The sequence below is a fragment of the Camelus bactrianus genome, chromosome 2, assembly GCF_048773025.1.
Source record: "Camelus bactrianus isolate YW-2024 breed Bactrian camel chromosome 2, ASM4877302v1, whole genome shotgun sequence".
Classification (NCBI taxonomy): domain Eukaryota; kingdom Metazoa; phylum Chordata; class Mammalia; order Artiodactyla; family Camelidae; genus Camelus; species Camelus bactrianus.
In genome coordinates this window covers 133,032,268-133,056,047 of record NC_133540.1, presented here as the reverse complement: position 1 = coordinate 133,056,047, position 23,780 = coordinate 133,032,268, and the positions used below count along the sequence as shown (strand labels likewise).

The 23,780-nt window shown below is 56.0% G+C and overlaps 1 protein-coding gene across 11 annotated transcripts in view; it reads right to left on the bottom strand.

The window, feature by feature from the left end:
* Positions 1 to 23,780, bottom strand: part of SORCS2 (sortilin related VPS10 domain containing receptor 2) — a 445,133-nt gene that overhangs the window by 279,229 nt on the left and 142,124 nt on the right. Inside the window, exon 1 of one of the 11 annotated variants that reach the window (XM_074350826.1) lies at positions 899 to 996. The exons of 9 other annotated variants lie outside the window; for them this stretch is intronic. The gene's annotated coding sequence lies outside the window, so the exon portion shown is untranslated. Of the gene's footprint in view, positions 1 to 874; positions 997 to 23,780 lie in introns of those variants that run through there. One more of the 11 variants, XM_074350832.1, reaches the window with a different exon arrangement.

Sequence of the window (23,780 nt, the reverse complement as noted above, 5' to 3'; positions counted from 1 at the left end):
AGCCGGGCTGCCCAGGCCCTGAAGCAGCTCCCTCAGGGAAGCACCGTCCTTCCCACGTCCCAGATTAGAAGCTGAGGTGGGAGGGGACAGTGGCCACCCCAAAGGCGCACTCGAGAGACAGCAGAGCTGGAGGTTTGAGGCCAAGACTGTGGATCTTTCTAGAAGAGCCCCCTGTGGAGCTCTTCCCAGCCTGAGCAAGAGAGGAGGGGGCTTCCTGCTGACCCACAAGCCAGATGGACCGGCCGAAGCCCCAGGCCCCCAGGAAGGCCCCTGGGCTCGGCGCTGGGCGCCTCCACCCGGGATGAATCCCTCACAGGGAAGTCGGTTCCATTTAAGAGAAACCGACTCTGCGTTTATTCACCAGGGGGAGGGATCCTGCTAAGACCGCGGAGGGGAGAGAGAGGGAGCCCGTTAGGCTCAGAAGGCCACGTGGCGGGTGCTGCTTCTCCAAAGTCAGGCTCGGTCAATCCCACCAACGCGCTGCAGACCCCCAGGGCTGCCGGCTCAGGCCACCGGCCGGCGCTGACTCACTGCTGCCACCCCCCCCCACCACCACCACCACTCCGTGAAGCCCTCCCTGATGCTCCAGGCTGGCGGAATCCCACACGCCCTGGGAGCCTCCCTGGAGGTTCTCATGCCCACGTGGACCAAGGAAGTACTTGTCAAAGCTGTTGGCCTTCCGTCCACGGGGCAGATTCCCAAGGTGCCCGCAGCTGCCAGCTCTCCCTCCTGAGGCAGTGCCCCAGCCCCTGGCTCCAGGCGACTCCGCAGAGCCTGGAGGACTTCACGGGGGGAGGACCATGTTCCCAGAGCCCGAAGGGTCGGGTCTGAATCCTGTCTCCACAACGTCTGAGCCGTGTTCCCCTGGCCTCACCTCTTGGAGCCTCGAGTTCCTCACCTGTGACACGGAAGCGATGCTGCCGGCTTCCAGAGCTGGAGCGAAGACGCAGTGAGTCTGGCGGGGCACAGTGAGCACGGCGCTCAGGCTCTGGGCTAGGGCTAGGGCGAGGCTTGTGGGCAGGGCCGGGGGAGGGTCTGGGATTAGAGTCAGTGTGAGGTTTAGGGTGGAGATTAGGCTTGGGGGTAGGGTTGGGTTTAAGGTTCGGGTACAAACAGGGTTACAGTAAGCGCTAGATGCAGGTTGGGGCTGGGCAGGAGTCGGCATGTGCTGTCTCCAGGAAGTACTGTTTTGTATCTCCTGGTCTGGCCAGTGCTTGTTTAGTGTGAGAAACATCATGTGTAGATGAGGTGTAGGTGAGATGCTGCTGTGTACACTGAAATACTCTGAGAAGTTTGTAAATCAACCCGTCAGCGGTCAGACCTACCTACTCACCACCATAGGCACATCTGGCCACCTCTGGGCCCATCCTTCTGCCTCCCCTGGCACAGACCCCTGTACCTCTCCACCTACAGGGCCAGCATAGCTGCCACCTCCTCCAGGAGGCCCTCCAGGATGTTTCCAGACTAGGTTGCTGGCTTTTGATGATACCCACTTTTCCCTCAGCAGGCATGCTCTTTGGGGGCTGGGCCCCATCCCCCCACCACCTGCTCTGCCCTGAATCCCAGCACTAGGGTGAGGCCCACTGCAGGGAAAGGTGCACCGCTGTGGAGCCGGCCCAGCCTGCACGTGAACCCTCACTGTTGTGTGGTGCCCTCCCGCTCTAGCATCACTTCCTTGTCTGCAACACTGGAGGACAACGGCCACACGTCTCCGAGCAGCTGAGCTGATGAAGTGTGATCACATGTGCAGAGGGCCTGGCACGCTGCCTGTCTCGACCAAGGAGGGCTGGACAAATGACCGTCCCTTCCCTCCTCAACAACCAGGGTGAGACAGAGGCCGGCCGCCCTCGATGATGCCATGCCTCGGGCTGAGTCACTGGCCCCAAATAGGGTCCCTTTCTTCCCACAAAGCCGTGACCTCATCTGGCCATTCTGTCTTGGCTGCCAGGGCCCCGGCGGTGGCCCAGCTAGAGGAGCGGAAGTCGGAGCAGCCCAGCAAGCCCGCCTCACTCCATCTCGCTGGGGTGACCGTGCAGCCTCCCCCACTGCCCCCGACACTTAGGAAAGGCGAGAGCAACAGGCTACCGCTTCCAGGAGCAGGGGAGGCTCTGGGAAGAAAAGACAGCTTTCTGCAAATGCAGAAGGCAGATGACCCTTCAGAAAGTCCCTCGTTTCAGAAGCTTTTGCCAAGACGAGGCAATCTGAGGACAGCATTTTGAATCCAAGGGCAGGACAGCATGTGGGGGGTTGGGGAGGGCAGAGGAGGGTTTCTGACAAGGGTCTGGGGTGGGAGGGCATGCATTCCTCTCCCTTCCAGGAGGAATGATGTGGGTGCATAGAAAGAATGTTGGCCAAACAAGGCAGACGGGGCAGCATGGATCTGAGCACACACGCCCATCAGAACAGCAGCAACGGCGGGCTCCCTCCGCGTGATGGGAAGGCCCTGCCCAGGCGTCCCCAGGACGTGGGGGCCAGACACGGGCCGGGATGTAAGAAAAAAAGACGTTGGAGGCAAGAAAAAGAACAACTCACCGGAGCCGTGGACTTGAACCTGTGACCCCACCCACTAGTGGCCACGACCCCTTGTCCCTGGGAGAGACAGTAAGATGCAGGGTCCCCCAAAGCAGGGTCCTCGGGGGCTCTCCTGGCCCCTGTGGTGTCCATGCTGGCGGGACACTCATCACCCAGAGCAGCGGAAGTGCCGTCATCCGCAAAGGCACGTGTGGCCCCTAAAGTCCCCTAACCCCATTTCCTTACGCAGCTGCCCAGCCTCCTGGGGAGGCAGGTGTGGCTTTGAGACCAACATCTGGCCCACAGAGCCCACAGCACATGGGCAGCAGCCGTGTGCATCCCCTGCGTGCCTGAGCCAAGAAAACCTCCTCTTTATCCTCACTGGTCATTGAAATAATATTGATTTACTCTGTCCTGGGCCCTGTGCTAAGCACTTGACAGGCATCATCTGATTTAATCCTCCTCATAGCCCTGGTGGCTGGGAACCGCTTTGTCCCCATTTTGCAGGTGTGGAAGTTGAGGCACACGGAGCAGGGGTCTGCTTGCCCCAAGCCCAGTACTGTGATTCCACAATGTGGCCCCAAGGCCCCCGGGGGACTGGCTGGGAGAAAGGAGGCCCTTCGCCCCGGGCATCCCTCTGTGACCAAATGCCCATCCCCAGCTTTGGCCTCGGAGGTGCCCAATCCAATGCGTGCAGAGCTTCCCCCTCTGCAGTGGACGCCCGGGGCTCACGGCCCCCAGTGCTGCCCAAGGGCGATGCTCTCCCTGGCTCAGCGCTGTATGCTCCGTGCTGACAGGCTCTCCCTGGCCTTGGTGGGTCGGGCCGGGAGCCAGGCTGGGCTGGGGGCTGCCAGGGTGGCCGTAGCACCCCTCCCGTCCCAGCTTGCCATGACCCAGCCAGGTCCCCAGTAGACACTCGGCCCATGAGCTTTGCACTGGATGTTTTACAGTTCCAGTCTCGCCACTCCTCTGAAAGCCCTCGTCCAAACAAAAAGCTACATGAAGGTTGATTTATTCCCAAGGCCTCAAAACGACTGCACAGACTGACTCCAGGAGCATCCGGAGCCCGGTCTCCAGCCTCGCCTTTGTGTCAGCACGTGTCAGGGGTTGGGGAATGAATGAGGGGACGAATGAACTAGTGCTGGCCAGGCAGAGGACGTGCCAATCAGGCAGGACCTGCCAATCAGGGAGGACCCGCCCACCTTGAACTGGCCCCGCCCCTTCACACCTGGCCTGCAGGTTTATCCCACTCTTCTTGTCTTGGCCTTCAGCTTCCTGTTCCTGTAACATCCCTGGCCTCCCCCGTCCTCCTCCCCTAACCGGGCAGGCACACTTCCGCTCCTCCCAGGGACGCCCCGCAGGCGTGTCCATCTGGGAAGACTTCTGGAGCCCTCTGCCCACCTCCAGTGAAGGCTGGTGCCCCCGCTGGGCCCCGACAGACCCTGGATGTGATGGACTGAATGCTGCCCCCAAAGTATGTCCACCTGGAGCCTGTGTATGTGACCGTTTTTGGGAAAAGGGCCTTTGAGGATGTAACTGAAGATGGAGATGAGATCTTCCTGGATTATGTGAGGGCCTGAAACCCCGTGACAAGTGTCCTTATGAAGAAAAGGAGAGCTGACTCAGGGAGAAGGCCAAGGGAAGATGGAGGCAGAGATCAGGGTGACACGTCTACCAGCCAAGGAACCCCAAAGATGGCCGGCACACCCCCCTAGAGCTGGGAGAGGGGCCTGGAACAGAGCCTCCCCCTCAGCCTCAGAGGGAACTAGCCCTGCCGACCCTGCGATCTTGGACGTCTGGCCCCCGGCACGGGGAGAGAATACATTCCGGTTGTCCAACCACTCAGTGTGCAGTCATCTGTACGGTGGCCCTAGGACACTGACGCAGGCACAGGCATTTTCCAGACGAGGCCACTGAGGCTCAGCTTGTTGGAGGTGACAGCTGCGAACAGGCCGGGCTGGGGTCTCCACCGGGGGCTGCCTGACTCCACAGTTAGGCATTCGTCCCACCGCCCCAGGCGCCCCTTCAGAGGGGCCTCAGCCAGGAGGAGGAATTGGGAGGCTCCACACAGCAGCTCAGCCCCCAGGGGTCCCTACTCACCCCCTCCCCAGGGTCCCCCCAGGTTAATGGCAGGTTCCCCACCGTGGCTGGTGCCTGAACAGAGAGCTAGAGGGAGAAAGCCCGGCGCCCCCGCCAGCCAGCCGCCCTTCACAGGCACGAAGCCCAGTGTCCCAAAGAGAAGAGAGCTGAGAACCAAGTTTGAAAGGACCCCTATAAATCAAAATCAGTCGGCAGGAAATAAATGTAGGAACATTACTGATCTATGGAAAACGGCATTTTTACATCAAATCTGTTTAAGAGATAATGTGAATTTTAATAGGTGGGTCCTGGTAGACTTCTCCACCTCGGCTGTCCTTTAAAAATATCGTTTACTCTCCATTTCTCATGACCTGACATGACTGAATTTTAATTTCACTTTTCACTCCTTTTTAATAATCACTGTAAGTAAAAATTTTAATGAAATTGTGGGATTTTTTTCTTTTAGCCTTTGCTGTTCAAAACAATGCTTGTGTGTCTACCTGAAAGAGTTGGCGTTTTTCAGATCTGTTTATGGTAATAAAAGGTAATTGGATGAGCCGTTATGCTGCGGGGCCGCACTTCTCAAGACATAAAACGTGCGCCGGGGTGTCTCCTGGAGGTGGGTGGAAGTTGCTGATCCTGTTTTTGAAACAAAAATGCCTCCCCAGGCTCCAGTGCCCCCCCCCCACCAGTTCCCAGTCAGAAAAGCACGTGTTCACTCCTTCCAGGAATTTCTCTTTGGAAGCGATGCTGTCACATCAGAACAGGGGAGCCGGGAGCAAAGGGAAAGCAGGTGATGAAAGAGAGAGCCTTTGGCTGCATCTGACAGGGAAGGCCCAGATTCTGGCCACAGCAGCCCCTAAACAAGGTCGCTTGGCCTTAAGGAGTCCAGGCAGGCCGGTCGCCCACCAAGGCCCGTCCCTCAGAATTGCCAGGAAGGAAGGGGGCTGGTGGATCAGACACCAGCTTGGGAGGAAGCCACCAGGGACCATCTGAGCTGTGTGAAGACTAATTTATCTTCTGAGAAAGCCGGGGGGAGGGACCATTCTGTCCCTGTTCCTGGAATCCACTCCTCTTAGCCATCTGGGGTCCAAAATGACTTCGGGGGGCCTGAGGCACTGGGCCCTCGTGGGCCACTTCCTCCATAAAAACATATTAACAATTCCATTTTACAGCTGCAGTGGTATAAAAAAGAATATATTCATATTATATATCAAAACATTTCCCTGACTTAAAAATTTATTTCTCGTCTTCTGAATTTAAAGGAAATTAAAACATTTTTGTGGGTCTTTAAATGTCTCTGGCACAGAGCCCTATGTCTGCAGGAGACTCCCACCTGCCCACCAGAGCCCAGCCCCCTCCCTCCTCCCTCCCTGGACCCCTGGGCAGCACCCCAGCCCACCCTCCAGACCTGCAGTCTGACCCCCCGCAGTGACTGCACACTGGGTCCCAAGTGCAAGCGGTCAGTGATACCTGCCCTCTCACCTAAAGGACGGTGACTTTGACATCTCCTCTGGAGGAGGCCCCTGTTAAAGAGCTCAGGACAGCTATAAACATCCAGGCACATGGGCACAGTTTTCCACCCTATTTCAGGATCTACAGACCAGTCTGAGACCCAGTCAGTCTACGGGACCAATAAGCCCTTTCCATTTGCCCGGCGGGGTGGACAGGAGATCGGTTTCAAGCTCCTCTCGTGGCCTTGACCAGTCTCGGGGCCCTATCTGAGGGGCCTGGTCTCTGCCTCACTGGGCCAACAGATGTGGGCACAGCCTGGAGATGTCACTGGGGAACTCACTTCACAACCAGTGATGCTACATGAATGCAAATGAGGATGGTGAGGCCCACTCCCAGGCACGGGCACCCCTTCCTCCCCCCAGCCTCCCACTGCCTGGACCCCTTCCTGGCAGACAAGGTCTGCGGGACCAAGACCCCCATCACTCCTGCACTCAGCTCCAGGCACCAGCTTTGCCCTGCTTTGGGGGCCTGGCTCACCCCACTCCTGGCCCTGAAATGCTTCTTCCAACCCACATGACGCCACCCACCCTTCAGGGTCCTCCAGAGGCCTCGGGGCCTCTCTTGTCTCAGGCTTTCCCGGTGATGCCGAGTCTTGTGACCTGAGTCACTTTCACCCTCGCATCCTACCCTCGTTCCCCAGCATGCTTCCTCCCCCCGGGTGGGCGTGGTGCCCACAGCTCTGGCATCGGGAGGGGCCGGTGCTGTGAAGGCAGTCTGTTCCTCATCATCACTGCTGACTGCGTGGCATCCTGCCTCCTCCGACAGGTCCCCGCGGGGGCCGTCCCTCCTGGGGAACCGGGACCAAAGGTTTGCCCATCCTGCCGCCCCGGCGCTTGGCACACAGTAGGTCCTCCAGCTGCAGGTGGCTGCAGGCCAGAGCTGGTGCTGTCGCGGCAGAAGAGGGCGGGGATGACCCTGTGCCGCCCATCAGGACATCTCGGGAGACTTAGAGCTACGAGTGTCCCTGTACTGGGGCACGCTTTCAAAGATGGTTTAAATCACACTTTGCCTAAGAAAGAGTGGGGGCAGCCGGAGGCTGGCTTCCTTTTGCATCCAGACCCCTCTCACTCACCCACCCTCCGCCAGAGCTGCCACTCTTGTGGGGGAATCAGCCTTCACCAGGGAGGAGGACGAGGAAGATGGCTGTGGGCAAGTGGGCCTTCTGCTAGAAGGGGATCTTTCAGGTGCAGCTGCCGTGGGGAGGCCTTTGGCATCCTCCGTGGAGAGGCTGCCCCTAGCGCCCGATGGCTTTGAGCATCGCCTGCTCCCTCGGGGCTCACGTCCCGGCTCCGGGCTCCATGTCTCTCTCAGAGTCCCTGTGCCAACACTCTCTCAGCTGGGCCTCAGGTCAAGGTGGCCACCCTGTCCCATCCAAACAGGGCCAGGAATCCCCATCAGCATCAGGCAGCCACGCGGTTCAAGAAACCCACGTCTGACCATTCAGGGGCCACGTGCAACGGCAGTACCGGAACCGCCCGCTCGGGGCACCTTAGTAAGTTGTCTTAAACCACCCCACTTCTGTGACGTCATCAGGAAACTTTGACACCACTTCCATAAACAGAAAAGTGAGCATGACTGATGTGGAAGTCAGCGGACGCTAACCGCAGCACAAACAACGCAAATGATGCGTTCTCTCCTTCTGCGTGTGGTTTACCCAAGATAAGCCAGGGCCCTGGGCCTGCCCTCGCTTCAGCTGTCAGGGGTGTGCTCGCCAGAAGCCAAGCCACTCCCCTACGATCAGGATGGGGAAGACAGAAAGAGGCCTGCCATCCCCTTCCAGGCCTCCAGGGTCACTCGGCACACCTGTCCTCGTCCCTCCTCGGCAGCAGAAATTCCACACTTTGGAAGACACCCAGCTTCTCCAAGTGCAGAATCCCTGCCCCACTCAGCATCCTCGCCACAGCCCCGGGGAGCTCACTACCTCACCAACGCAACTCCAGCAGGACAGGAAACACCAGTGAGACTGCTGACAGGCCTCAGCAGCTTCAGCTTCTGTAAAACCAGACTGACAACAAAAGCCCATCCTCTGTGAGTGCTATTTCTGTGAAGCCAAAAAGCTGGGGGAGCTCACAGGCGAGATTTGTATTCGTGGGCAATGACTCTCTTCAAATGGAGCCGGGCTTGCGTGGAGGCTCAGGTTAAGCCCCAAATCTCCGGCTGGTGTTGAGCATGTCTTTGAGAACAGTGACCCTGGCCTCGTCGGCCCTTATCTGGCACCCGAGAACTCATAACCGGGGCGGCCTCTGGAAGACTATGCCCCTTGGAAGGAGATTCTCCTGGTGACGTCGCCAGAAACTGCTTCCCTGGGCAGTCCTGGACACTCACACTTTGGAAGTCGCTGCTGCTGAGAAACCTTCGGGGGCCTGGGATTGGCAATGTCCCACATCTCCAATCCTGTCCCCAGCCGGGCTCTGGGCAGCTGGAGGGGGAAAGGTTGCCAGCAGACTGGGGAGGGGGACCGGGCCCAGGAATAGGCAAATCATCACAGTCGTGCTTTGAACGTCTGAGACTAAGTATTTTAAGAAAAGCATTTTTAAAATAACATTTGGTGGTTTCTAAAAAGCAAATTTCTCCAGCTGTCTTCACCATGTTTTCTAAGCATGCCACAGCCTAAATGAATGTAGGACATTCACAGAGGTCTTAGTATAAATCCTGCAAACAAAGTGACGTCTTTCTAGTGAGTCCCCTGCCTCTGCTTAGAAGAGTCCACAAATAGTCAGGGTCTACAAGGTTCTGTCCCGCTCTAGCTAAGAGTCTCTGGCAAGTTGCCCATCTCTCGAGCCTCCGGCATCCCATCTGTAAAATGGACTCCGGTAATTTCTGCATACCTGCTGTGAGAAGACTGTTTAGTGGGGAGGCTAATACCCTGTAACTCTCATCTGCGGATGAAGCCTCACTGCGGATGTATGTCTCTATAGCTGCAGCTTCCCAGCCAAGCTGCCTTTTAGCTTGCACACCTCGTAGGATGGGGCGCTCCCCACCTCCCAAAGCCCCCCTCGTCTTTAGCTGAACTTGTCTCCCATCGGTCCCAGCTCTGCCTCATGGGCCCACACAGGCTGCATCTGCTCCCAGAGTCACCCTAGAGACACTCAACAGCCGTCCTGTCCTCCCTCTTCTCTGCCCAGGACTCAAGCTGTCCAGCTCCCACGAACTCACTGCAAACCAACAAACTGGGGGGCAACTCACAGACTGCATGTGATTTCTCAGAGAGTCCTTATTTTCAAAGCAAGTCCACGTGGAGAGCTGGTCCATTCTCCAATCTGCCTCCCTCCAACCTGGCAGCCTCAGCCACCCTCCCAGGCACAGGGACCCAGGGCAACAGACTTCCACAATGACTGCACACTCCTGCTTTAAATGTGAGCAATCTACTGATCACACCAGATCAGGCAAAGACGGTCTATGTATGATACTGGGAAACTGAGAGGGATCAGATAAGAGGCTCTCTTTTGCTGACTGTCTCAGCCAAGATCAATTATAAATGCCAAGAATCCATCTGCATCCATGCTGGACAGTAGGGCCAGAAAAGAAACGTGACCTTTCCCCTCAATGAGATGGTCACAGAATGGGCCTAAGCTTGGGTGAGACAGACCCGGGTTAATTCTTAGCTGTCCGGGATCGTTTGGGTAGGGAGTGGGCCTGGAGAGGGTGGTGGAGACTGGGAGTAACCCAGGGACACCATGTGCAAAGCCTGGCACATGGAGTTCTCTGAGGAGTGGGGAAGGGAAGGCGCCCCCCATAGGTGCTTTAAGTTACCTCAATGGACTCCCCAATAATAAACATCAGCCAGGAGAGAAGCAATCAAATCAATTTCAACAGAGATGTTAGTTTCCTTCAAGGTCATTTTCATCAACCAAATTGGTTTCATTTTCACGGCCAAGAAGAGCCACCAGCTTCCCACACTTGTATTTAACATAAATATACCTGTAATAAATAAACATGAGCCTGCTTCTCTAAAAATTTCAGGTCAGTCTAAGGAATTTTAGCTAAAAGCAGAGGGAAATATATATATATATACACGTGTGCGTGTGTGTGTGTGTATCCTTCTTTGTGGAAACGCATATATTGGCAACCTGTTTGGAGAGGGGAAGATGGCAGAAGGGTTGGGTTCTATTTTCGAAATCTAATTTACAAGCGCTCCCCAGGGTGGAGTCACTGTGTCTTCCTCCTAAGGGTGAGGATGGGAACATCTGGCAGGATTGTCCCTTATGTACACGAGACAGGATGCTGCCACTCACAGGGGTGACTTGTTACAGAACAGACCTGTCAAATCAGGCTCCACATGTAAACTTCCTGAGCCGATTTAGTTAAATCACCAGCTTGGCATTTCATCGCCAGCTGTGTCGGAGGGCGTTCTACCGTCCTGGGTGAAGGAGTGCCCTGCCACCATCACACCAGGGCCAAAAGCAGACCCATCTCCATCAACTTGACAAAGACAAAAAACTTAAATTAAGAGCCCTGGCTAAAATTAACAGTGATTGAAAGTTAATGACGGGGCAAATTTGGCAGAACGATTTCAACATGCGTCAAGATGCGGTCTCGGCTGTCAGATGGGAAACTGAAGTGATAAATGTCAGTAGAGATCCAGCTGAGACCATGGCCATGTGGCTTTGTGAGTGCCTTCCTTCCACAAGGTTCAGACCCTTGGCAGAAGGTCTGATCTGTCAGCCCATCACTGTCTCCAGCTTTGGGGCTGGACTAACATGTCTGCTTGTCAGCATTCAAATCTGTATCCGTGTGTCATCTCGGCACTATTTACTTCAAACAGCAAGCAGAAGCAGCAGCTATTGGGTGAATAAACTGTAGCTTAACCATTTAACTCAATCAGCAAACAAATCACGGGAATAGAGACAAACAGCGATTCGAGATAATATGACGCAAAATTATAAAAATTATTTGAAATTCTACGCACAGCAGGTCCTCCCTGCACTTTCACAAGCACACTGAAAATCTGCGTGTCTGTTTCCTCCACGACACTGCGAACTCTTTGAAGGCAACAACCATGACCCGTACCCATGTTCCGATCCCAGCCCTGGTGCAGGGCCAGGACCCAGTGGAGGAGCAGCAAACTCCTGATAAACTATCTGGGAATGTCGCTCCGTGTAACTGTCAAAAACATCATGCCCACATACCTACATACGAACCCACAGAGACATGGGCACAGACACACAGACACGCGCAGAAAGCGAACCAGACAGAAGGGTGTCCGAGGGTAAGGGTGCTTGTCAGGGAACTGTTTTCTCTTCCTCACACTTGCAGGTTTTTCTGTAATAAGCATGCTTTGTATTTACAACCTGGGGGGGAATTCTATGCCCCAAGGGGTCATGTTTGGTACAGCTGCGCACAGTTACAGAGCTGTGTGCAGATGGGCATGAGATGGCCAGAGACGCAGACTCAGCTATCCAACTGTGCTCCTACTATGTGCAGAGGATTGCCTCCAATTGCTTTGAATCTTCTCGCATTGAATTCTCACAATCACCTGACTCTTGTGTTTACATCACAAACATTTATCCGGAGATCTCTAAGTTATAAGCGTTTGCCTAAACTGATCTTCATAACAACGCTGTGATGAGGTACTATTATCCCCAGTTACAGCTGGTGCTCAGAGAAGTTAAGTAACTGGCACACAGACACCAAGCAACTGATGAGAAAGGGGCTTGAATGAGACCAACGGGCCGGCCAGGTCCACCCGCACGAAATTGGACACGTCTTGCTGCCCCCACCCACCCTGTGGGCTCTCACAGTGTTCTGGCCGTCCCAGAGCCTCAGTTGCCTCTAACGATTCTTGGGCGGGTGGGTGGTTTAAATGGCAGTGTGGTTGAAATGTGCGATGCTGTGGGCTGCCTTGTTAGTGTTTTTGTTGTGGCTGCTATGCCATTTCCACTAGGCTGGCCCAGGCTGTTCTGGGCAGGCTGGCCAGAACTGTGACGCTCCTCTGTGCAAACCGAGGTGGTGGAGCTTGGGGTCCCCTCGTGCTCACCACCACTGTTCACCAGAACTGGACCCAATCCCCAAAGGCTGGCCCTGGCAAGCCCTCACATCCAAAATCACACAGCAGTGCCCCGCCAGTGAAAACATGGGAGTTTTCATGAACTAAGACAGAAGCCCATGGAGCTGGCCTCGATGCTTCCGGAACTTTTCCATTTATCATCTGAATGAGACACTGATACAAACACCCAGCACCCCCATGTGATGATTCCACATCCCCACGCTTGACTCAGAGGTAGGAAAAAACACAGACGCCCCACCTGAGGCCGAGTTTCCCCGTGAGCAGAGGAGTGAGCTCCTCCCCTCTGGGGACAAGCAAGCAGACGCCTGGACAAGGTGTGCAGGGGGTTCGCGAGAGCCGGAGCTGGACCGGGCGGCCTCTCAGGCCCTTCCCCCTCCCGTGTGCCAGGACCCACCCCACACACTGTCGTTCCTCACTGCCACGCCAGGAGCCTGGCGACAGATGGACTTGGTCTGACATTTCCCTCTGAGGGTCCCTCCCATCCCAGTCCGGATTTGGGATCTTTCGGTATGTCTGCAGTAAAGCTCCAACCCAAGGATGACATCCCACCGTAAGGGGAGCTGGGGTCAGGGTGTCCCGGCTCAAGGCCCTTCCTCCAGTCAGAGACGCGGGCAGGAGCACAGGCCACTGCAGAGTCAGGGTGACAACAGAGGCCCAAGCCTGTGTCCCTGTCAGGGAGGGGACGCAGCACTGCAGGGACTGCTGCTGAACGCAAACTGCAAAGCGCGGGTTGCTCAGTGATTAGGGACCTTGGGCCTCAATGGCCACCGCGACGCCAGCCCTGGCCTCAGCAGGCGCTAGGCCATACAGGGTCCGAGGTGAACTGGGCCAGGAAGCATGCAGAAAGAAGCAGAAGACGGGTGGGTCAGGCCACGTCACTGGGAACCAGTACCCAGGGGTCTGGGAGGCATCCTGTTGCTGCAGCCAGTTTCCACTGCAATGGGAGAAATTCAGGGAAAACAAGCTACTGAGTGACCAGCGGGGATGGGGACCCAATGCGAGCTGAGGGCACCCCCACCTCCGAGACTCCCAGGGCCTGTGTACAGGTGGCTTCACGGCAGCTCAGCTCATCTGCACGTGATTACAACCCACAGCTCCCGAGCCCGTGCCGCACACAGGGAATTTCAAATTGCCAACACCAGCCTTTCACGGGGTCCAGGCTCCTCTGTGCACACAGAGATCCTAGGGCCCCAGGGAGAAGGAATAACCCAGCCTCCGACTCAACCCGTTTTTTTCCCCTCAGATAATACATGAATAGAGTCCTACCAAGACACCGAAACCTGGAGGCTGAAGAAGGCGGAGTTCAAGACTTAAGTGTGAAATAATGAATTTATAATCACTCTTGAAAGCTGTCAGAATGGAAAATGACATCGCCATGGAAACCAGGAACGTGTCATGAGGTTCTCAAGGAGGACAGAGGAGGGAACTTCAGAGATGCTCCAGGTTCAAAGGAGTGAGCCATCAGCCTGCAGGACGGGGCCCTGCCGGTCTCAGAATGTGGTGGTGGTGGGAATGCGGGCCCTGTGCCCTCAGAATCTGCAGTCGGTTCACAGGTGGGCACAGCAGAAGGGTCCAGAGGATGCCATGGACCTCGGGACAAAAAGCCCGATTCTCAGCAGGAGGCACCAAGAATGTTCGGCAAACACCTGGCACTGCTCGGTGCAGGGAAGCCCTGTTCTTGCCTCCAGGAGTCCCCAGAGCTGGGAGAAAGAGGAGGAGGAGGATGCCACAAGACCCAGCAGAGGCCCCCAAGTCAGAACAAAGCCCCAAGCAGGTGCCTGGAGTGGAGACGCCAGGGAGGGGCGACAGGGTGGCCTGCACCAGGTAGGCGGACAGAGAAAGGAGGGACAGAGACCCTGGTGATGAGCAGAGGAAGTGACAGGCCGTGTGCACCGCAGCAGGACTTGGCCCTGGATAAGGCAGGACAAAAGCGAGCAGCCGCAGGCTCCAGCCAGAAGGCACTGGGCAAACAGAACTCAGATGACTTACCCAGAGATACACCACAGAGGACGCGCACGAGGACGGTCACGGGGGCTGCGGGACAGCACGGGGGTCGGGTAAGCAACGAACAGGCAGGAGACAGCCCGGGCACGCGGCCGCAGCCCGGCCACACCAGCCGCGCCTGCGAGACCCAAACGGGCCACTCGAAGAGGAGTGCAGCCGCCTGGTGGCGCGGGGTGACCTTGTTTCCTTATAGGGAAAGCTTCGATAGTGTTGATGTATAATTTTTCAATAAAAAAATGAGTCCACCAAGCTGCCAAGGACCCTAACTTTAAATAGTTTTACTCGGGTCGTTAATTCTATCTCAGCCTCGTTACGAGCCATTATCGAGGACAGCAATGACGAAGCTCCCAGACAGACCAGTCTGGCCTCTGAACCCAGACTTCCCCCTGCCTCCTCCTTGCTGGCGCCAAGCTGCACACTCAGAGCAGGCACCTCGGGGGCACAGCGCCCCTGCCCTCTGCCCAGACTCACACATCAAAATAGAAGAAAGACCCTGCAGCCGCCCTAAGTGTTTCTGGGCCCTTCCGGCGCCATGAACACAGCTCTGGCTGGAGGTCAGGGCTCCTATTCCAGCTCAGACATTAGAAGCTGGCGACCTCGAGCGAGGTGTATGCCCTTTGGGCACAGCCTCCCCCAGGCCCTTCCTGGGCACCGAAGGGGTTGATCTGAAAGGAAGGCGCAGCCTGCCTGTCTGGGCCGGGCACCCAGCAGGCACCCCCCCGCGTGGCCTGCTCACGCTGGCTGTACTGAGGCTTCCCTGCATTATCCCAGCACTTCGGTTTTTATTATTGTCATCACTATACCAATTTTATAGATGAGGAAACCAGGGCCAAGAGAGGGAGATTCACTTGCACTTGGCCAATTTCATCCTTAAAAGCTGCTTCGGGGACCAAGAGTCACCTCTTGCAAACCATCTAGGGGATACGATCTGGCCTGACGTTAAGAACCAAGGGGTGGTCCTCAGTGGGGGAGACTTTTCAGGGGCTGCACCCAGGCCGGGTCAGGACCCGGCCCTGAAGGTGAGTCTGACATCTCCCCCAGGAGGCCAGGTCCCCTACACGCCCCCGCCCCCCCCCCCCGCCGCCTTGTGAACAGGGGACACGTAATCCAGGGTGGGCAGTGACGGCTCACAGGCCCTTTGCAAACAGAGGGGTCCTTCAGTACTTTAGCTGCTCTCCAGTGCCCCGTAAACCTTCACGCAGCCCAGAGTGGAGCATTTAGGGCCGTAGGACGCTCCACCGTTCAGAGGCAAAGCGGCACACGCAGCTGACACACAGCCCCGGGTGGCGTGGGAAGGCAGGCGGGCGGAGGTGTCTGTCACCGGCTTGCGCTCTGGAGCTGGGATTCGGGGGCAGGTTTGGGGCCCTGCCAAAGCCTTCATTATGCTTGGAGAGTGTTCTTTTTAAATTGTCTCTTTTTGTTTTCCCACTCCCCCAAATTTATTTAAAAATAAGCTGCGTGAAGTCAATGCACGCTTTCACAGGCCCATAATAAGCAATTTCCTAGCAAGTGTCAGAGCCAACGCTGCCTCCCGAGCGCACATGCACCCAGGTCTGTCAGCGGTTTGCAGACACTTGGCCTGAAAAACCAAACCCCAAGGCCAGAAGGGCGGCAGGGGTACACAATGCACCCAGCAACCACCGTGTTCTGTTGTGCCCTGAACCCTGTTACTGTGTTAGCCACCTCCACAAAGACATTATTTTTTCATTCTCCAATGACTCTGCAGCATAGATAAAATCTTTCCTATTTTACAGAAGAGGAACTTGTGGCTCAGAGAGGTTAAGGAACTTGCCCAAGGTCACACAGCTAGCAAGTCGCAGAAAAGAAACTCAAGCCCAGGCTATCAGAGCCCAGTGGTCTGTGCCTCACAGCTGTGTTTACGAATTTGCTGGTTCTCCATTCCGGCCACTGGGTTCTGGACACCCAGAAAACAGTCACCACCCCTCTCACCTGAACAGTATTCACGGTGTAGTCAGGTCATTGCAAAGTACAATAGACTATCACCTCCCTTGCCTTAGCCCCTATGCTTCTATTAATGCAGCCTGAGGTAGAAGTGTCCAGGGAGCTGACACTCCGTGGAGATCTTGGGGCTCTTCTAACATCCGCTGCAGCTTGGAAAGGATTACCACCTACTCTGGGGCAGCTGGATTGGGAACCTGGATGCACAAATTACATCCTCCCTAGAAGATTGCTTCTGTGACTTTAAGTCCCTGCAGCTGGGTCAAGCTCTGCCATTAACCTGCTCATGGACTTGAGCCAAGATCTCCCCTCATCTCCCAGTGGCCTGGGCCACAGCTTCCCAAACTATAAAAAGGGATTGGCAGGCTCAACCCAGTGGCTCCCCAACTGTGACCTCAATAAATGCTTCAGAGAATAAGTGAACAAACGAATGAAGTAAGACTGAGGACCTGCCATGCGCCCAGCTCTGTGCTGGGGACACAGCAGGGGACCAGACCCCGGGCCCCGCAGAACAGACCATCTCGGGGGAGGTGGACAACCAGCCCAGACGAGGGAGCACACAGCCCACCGATGGTGACAAAGGCTGGAGCTGCCAGGGTGAGGGGCATGGACGACGTCTCAGAGACAAGGAAGCAGAGGAGGGAAGGGCAGGAAGATAAGAAGAGCAAGATTGAAGGGAGGCTGCCCGCCTTTCCCACCCGTCCACAGCAGGACAGGAGATGCTGAGGACAAGGGAGCAGGGATGCTCAGACAGGCCTCACCCAAGCCCGACCCTCTGCGTTTGCCTCGGGCAGAGACTTGCGTGCCTGTGCTGATGGACATCACGGTGACAAACGAGACCCAGGGACAGAGAGCCCACTTCCTGTACCTGTCGACCGCAAACCACACCGACAGCCCCGGGCGTGCTTTGTCTGATGGCAGGGGAGAAGCCAACCCTGGCAGCCACATCTGTGTCCCTGCCAAGTAAGGCAGACAGGGGTGGCTGTGGACGTATGTGACACCTGCTGAGAAGGTGACTGGTTCTCTCCTCCGTGGAGCACCGGCAAAGCCGTCCACGTCATCTATTATCAGTAACGGAGCCCTGGCTGCCGCAAGCATGACAGCGAATAGCAGGTCTGTCAGGTTCCCAGGGCCACAAACTGCCCACACACCTGTGGTCCCAAGCCCCGCCCCAGGGGCCTGGGGCTCCACCACGCCCATGCGCAGGGCCAGCGGGTGGGGACAACAGCCCTCACACCGCGTCAAACAAAGTGATCCCAGCTGTCCCTGTTTTACCTCTTAGGCTCCATTTGAGATCCTTTTCGAGGAAATGGTTCTGGATCTTAAAAACATTTGAAAGCCACTGACCACCACATCCAAAATGGAACTCCTGACCTCATCAGATGTCCCAAGCCCAGCCCTCTCCAGGCCCCCATCTCAGGCTGCAGTACCATCCATCCAGGCGCCCCAAACAAAAGCCTAGGGTCCTCCCCCTCCCCCCGCCCCATGCCCAAGTTACCACCAATTCCCATCCATTCTCATCTCCCCCACACCCTCCGCTTCCCTCCCGCTCTGCAGACGTCACTCCAGAGGGAGCCTCCATCCTCCTCTGGACCACTGCAGCTCTCTGCGGTCCTCAAGGGGACACCTGGGCCTCCTCCTTCCCCCTCCCCCACACAGCAGCCAGGGCCATGTTTCCAGAATGCCAATATGATCAGGGTCCCATCCGTGGCCCCTCACTGCTTTCATCACGGCTCAAAAACTCTGCCTGCCTTGGTTCCATGCAGCTCTCACCTCTGTGGTGGTGGCACGAATTGCAGCAGACGTCCCTGAGTTAGTGAATTACTCGTCAAAGCCCTTCAGCAACCTACCAGGCGGGGCAAGCCCCAGCCCACTCCCGCGATGAGATTTCAGAGGCACAGAAAGACTATGAAGCGTGCAGCTCGGACACTGCAGAGCTGGAATTTGAATGCAGGTGGGCTGGCTCCGGAGCAGGGTTCACCTACCCCTTCTGCCCGGGACCTTGAGTGCAGCAGGAGACAGAAGTGTCGTTCGTGAGAACGCTTGTGAACCCAGGCTCCGTCTCGTACTCACTGCGTACCATCGGGTAAGGTTCCCGAGCCCGGTGACCTAAGGTTTCTCTTCTGTAAAATGGAGCTGACAACACTGGCCCTAATGGTCACTGCCAGGCCCAAGAAATCAAGGTCGGGCATGTAGCAGGTGCTCCAGCCAAGGTAAGTTCACCACCCCTGACTTTCGTTCTGTTTTGTAGACAGAATTAAGCAAAATCCATTCTCAAAGGGCGAGAAAATGTTACTGCAGCAATTCCTTCTTGGCCTGACCCTTTGCTAAATCCTTGTGCGTTGACCTGAGCAGGAGACAGAGACAGTACAGAAATGGAGCACCTGCAGTGAGAGACACCACCAGAGGTCCTCCCCAGCCTGGCAGCAGCTGGCCGCCACCTGACAGCACACCATGTTGACAAGTTATGATCTCCAGGGACTCCGGATCCAGCCCATAGAAAAGTCCGTCCCATTGCTTTTATCACACTGAAAGAAACAAGAACCAAATGTCCCCATGAAGACAGGTGCATTTCCCTGTCCAAATAAACCCCAGAATATTCCCACGTGGAAAGAAAGACACCCACAATTAAACCCAGCTGATCTACGGTTAGCCAGGGTGTACGAGGCACCTACTGCTAACAAGGCCATGCTCCACCCGGATTCCACTCCACAGCCTGTGCGTAAGGCTTCACAAGTTATGCAGGTGGTGGTGGGGGTGATTATGAAGATTTGGGGGGTGGGGGTGATTAAGACGGTGACAGTGATGACGATGAGGATGGTAATTATGATGTGGTGATGGTGGTGGTGGTGGTGACAGTGATAATGGTGATGGCGGTGGTGGTGGTGACAGTGATAATGGTGATGGTGGTGGTGGTGATGACAGTGATAATGGTGATGGCGGTGGTGATGGTGCTGATGTAGACGGTGATGAGGATGGTAATGACAGTAGTGGTGGGGGTGATGATGAGGGTGATGCTGATGGTGATGATGGTGGTGGTGACTGTGATATTGGTGGTGATGTTAATGGTGATGAGGCTGAGGATGGTGATATAGATGGTGATGATGGTGGTGATTAAGATGTGATGAGGATGGTGGTGATGATTGTGGTGATGTTGATAACGGCGGTGATTGTGATGGTGGGGATGACGGTGGTGGTGGGGATGATGGTGACCACTAACAATCACTGAGCCCTCTGCACTGTACAAAGTGCTGTAAATGTTTTGTCCCGTTTACCTCTCACAACAACCCTGTGAAGGAGCAGATACTATCATTATTCTCATTTCACAGATGGAGACACATGCCCCAAAGGACTAGGTGTATTTCTCAAGGTCACATCTCTATTCATGGGCAGAGTCGACATTTGTTCAGATCCATCTGAGCCCAGAGCCTACCTGAATATGACCATGGGGTCTGCCAGTTGAAGAGGCAGGCTGGCAAGCTGGGACAGAGGGACAAGTACATTTCCCAGGAGTCATGAGAGGTCCCAATGTGTTAGGAGAACTTCAGGAAGGTCCCTGAGCTGGGGGTTAGTGTGGGGGCTTCCGGGGCAGACGGTGTGGCTAGAGTCGGCCAAGAGAGCCTTAAAGGCCAGGCCAGGGGCTCAGACGTCACGGCTGGGCAGGGGGCATCAGCAGAGGAGGGCAGCAGTCGGCACTGCCCACACCCTGCCATGGCGACGTGGGCCCCCATGGCCAGCCTCTACCTGGAGCCGCAGCTCCTCGGGGCATGGCCCTCAGCCCCCCACAGAGACAAGCTTGCCCAGAAGCCCAGGAGCCGGTCCAGTGACTGGAGCACGTAGAACCAGCTCAGTGAGTACTACTAATATATCCATCATGAAAAGTCAAGTAAAGCAAAAAAACACACCAGTGGTGGCGTTCCCAGGGCCTGGGGCCAGGTCCCTGATCTTCCACTTGGCAGGTAAAATGATCCACCTGGAAGAGGAGTGAGGTGAAGTGGGATCCGGCGTAAGGGCCCATTCCTTAGCAAGCCGTGTGCTCATCTGCTAGCATTGCCAGGACTCCTTCCCACACCTGGCTGAGAAGGGCGTTCTGAGGGCACCGCTATCAGGCCAGCAGGTTCTGATATCTGGGATACGAGTTTGTTCACCTCAAGCTCCATCTTGCCCTCCAGTTCTCTCAGAGCCCCCTGCCTTTGCGTGGGCTGTTCCCTCTGCCCTTCCACGTCCTGTCCCCTGGGCCAAGATCACCCAGTGGGTCCCAGGGTGAGGACCCAGACCCAGGCTTCCTGACTCCAAGTCTGGTGCCCTTTTAGCCCCACCCCCCTCCATCTCTCAGACAGGTGACGATGGGCAGCTCGTGTCATAGACCAGGTCAGCACCGAGGGAAGACGTGTGTGCCCCTCCGGTAGGGCCAAGCCCCGCTGGCCATGCTCCACGCCTGCCCCTTGGGGCTGCCTCCGGGGAGTACGGGGCTCCTGGAGGGCCCTGGAGCCCGTGTCAGCCTCAGCATTAAAGCCAGGGCTCCAGGCATTAGCATTCACCCTGCAGCATCTTGTCCCTTCTCTCCCTCCTGAGCCATGGTGTGAAGGTCAGGTTAATAAAAGCCTTACAACCGCCAGCAGCAGGGCCCCCCGCTCCCCACATGGGGATATCTCTTGTTAAAGAGTCAGGCAGTAGGTTCTCTGTGTTTTTCTTTCTAAAATAATGTTACTCATAATCCCTGACTCCCCAGGATTATAATGACAGAGATGGGGGGCTGATGCTGTGACGACGCGGTCCAGCCTGCACGAGACGGCTGAGTGTGGGCAGCAGCGGTCCCCGAGCTCTCCCTGCGGCGGCACCAAGGGCCTGGCTGCCAGGCCGTGCTCCCGAGGAGGAGCTGCTAATTTGAGCACCAGCTGTAGGCGTTCACGTTCAAACGAGTGCGCTAACACCAAATCAGATCCCACCGTCTTGCCTCTCTGCTCCCTGGTGAGGGGTGACGTTAATGGGGGAAGCAGTCACCGGAGACACAGGCTCATTTCCAAAGTCATTGTGTTGACAGTATCTCCACGAGGGAGCTCATAAGAGATCATCAGTTTTAAATCTGCTTGGCATCTACGTGGTACAATTAGGCATAATGACGTTACCTCCAAATTATGTATTTTATTCACTGAAATAACAACGCTGCTGATGGGCATGGGGGGGGCGGATGGGGAAGGGGTGGGGCCACCTCGAACAGTTTGATGAAAACGCAAAGGAGAAGGAAAGGAAGAGGTTTCATAAATGCTGTGTGGCTGCGAGGAAGCCGAGAGGGTAGGAGGATGGCACGGAGCCCTCGGCTGGGACACGGACAGGGGACAGGGAAACAGAAACCAGGGACCCAAGGTGTGCTCTATTCTCCAAACTAGAGGACGTGTGACATCCCCAAGAGTAGAAAGATGCAAGAAGAAGGGACCAGGACAGGGACTGGGGAGCCAGCGCAGCTCCGTCAGCCCGGCACCCGGGTCTTCCAGCTGGAAGAGGAAGCCATGACTGTCAAGACCGTTAGCCTCCAGGAATCAGGACTCGCCTCACAGGCTGAGAGAACACAGAGGAGCCACCAGGAGCCCACATCAGGAAGAGGGAGACAGTGGGGGGAGCGCTCCCTTCCCCAAACACTCTCCCATAGGACTCACTGAACCTCACCACCCACTCTCTATGGTAGGTGCAGTTGTACCCATTTCACAGATGGGGACACTGAGCCTCAGGCTCGCAGTCCAAAATCAGACGAATGGCCGCTGATCTGGGACTCCCACTGGGTCTGGTTGACTCTTTGGGCTGAATCACCTGCTCCCAGTGAGACCAGGGGGCTGCCAGAGGCCCAGAGAGAGGTAAATATCGCCATTTTTTCAAAAAGAGAGGAAATGTCTGAATCCAGAAAGAATAACCTAGTGAGCTTAGCGTCAATCCCAGCAGTGATGGAATCAAGGTAAAACAGATAGTTTCGGGCTCTCACAAAGAGAGAGACCGTTGGTAGACACCAACATGGACTCACCAGGAACATACCGTGCCCTCGGGAGTGAGCTGGGGGGCCACGGGCTGAGTGGTCAGCATCTGCAGACTCCCAGGTGCCACGGGCCCAGGGATCACGCCCACAAGACCTGCACGTGGCCCGAGCTGTGGCCACTTAGGGACAGCTCTGCCACCACAGCTCCACCATCTCTATCTCATGGACTTTTACCCAACACAAGTGTCCCAGAAAGTCCCTTAAACCACGTGCTGCCTTCCTGCGAGGGAATAAGCAGAAAGATGCACAGTAGTGTAACAGGACAGAGCTCTCGAGTCACTGTGGATTCCTGTCCACGTTGGCCCGCGGGACCCTGTATCTACCGCTTGGGAGTCAGAGGCAGGACCCAAAATCAACACAGCATCTGTGACTCAGGAGGGGGGGCTCTGAAGCCAGACCTGCTCAGACCACCCTCAGGGCCCTCAGAGCAGGGCTTACCCTCTGCAGGTGTCCAGGGGAAGGTGCCAGGACAGTGAAGGGAAGCCCGAAGGGGGCCAGGGAGGGGCAACCAAGGGCAGCACACGTCAATGCTGTCCTGGAAAAACGGACATGATGGCTCCGCAGGACCCCACGGGCCCTGGGCCAGAACTAGGGAGGGGAGGGGCCGCACAGGACCACCCAGCCAAAAGGGCAGGGGCTGATGTCACAGGGCTGGATCCCTTCTCTGCCACTGTCCTGCTGTGACACCTGGGCCATGTCACCTCGCCTCTCTGAGCCTCGAATTCCTCATCCGTAAAACGGAAATAAAGCAATACTATAATAATTCTACGAAGACTGTATTAAGGCAGAAACCATGCTGTGGGTTCTGTCGGGCAAATGGTGGGCAGATCAATGGTATTTAACATTGATCGGTGGCAGGAATGTTAAATAGCTCATTGTCCACCTCATGGGGCACACGTTAAAACAATAAAATACTGTGAGGATTAATTAAAATAACGCCCATGATCGTTTTAGCACACAGGCTGCTACAGGGCATGCTCTCAAACCGATAGCTACTATTACTACTGCTCTGTGCAATTGCCGTCGCCGGCTCCTTTCCCAGGGGTCGCTGTAACAGCAGACCTTCTTTGCCCCAGGTTGCCCTCCTCGCTGTCCCTCCGTCATCTCTTGCAGCAGGAGTCACTTGGGGGCTTGACCGTCTTGACCTCAGAGGAGCTGCCCCTCGGCTGAGGCTGGCCCCTTGGTGGCCCATCTGTATTCTGCAGCTTAAAGTGCTATTTATTCTCAATCCTGTTGACCTGATTTTAATCCCAGCTACATTAATGTCTACAGCCGTCGAATGGAATACATTCAGTGGTGAAATAAATTCATTCTCACAGAGTGATGCTCGAACAGCTGCCGGCAAAGGTCAGAGACGGAACACATCTTCTGCCGCCGTCCAAATCTCCAGCGCGGGTCTTTAGAAACTCGAGGGGTCCTTTCAAAGCGCAAGCATGGACGAGGAACTCAGCCGGGATATTTTTAGATCCTGCCATGGCCCCTGCTTACACAAAACCAATTAAACAAACAGCGGGCTCCCTGAGCACATCTCCTGAGTGGTTGCTCCTAAAAATAAATTACCCGGCGTTGCAGAGCCTGCCGTCCGTGAGTGCTGGAAACCATGAGCTAAAACGTCTTGGTGGAGAAGCGTCAATGTCTGTGTCTGCAAACGGGGACCCGTTGGTGGGGTGTCTGGAG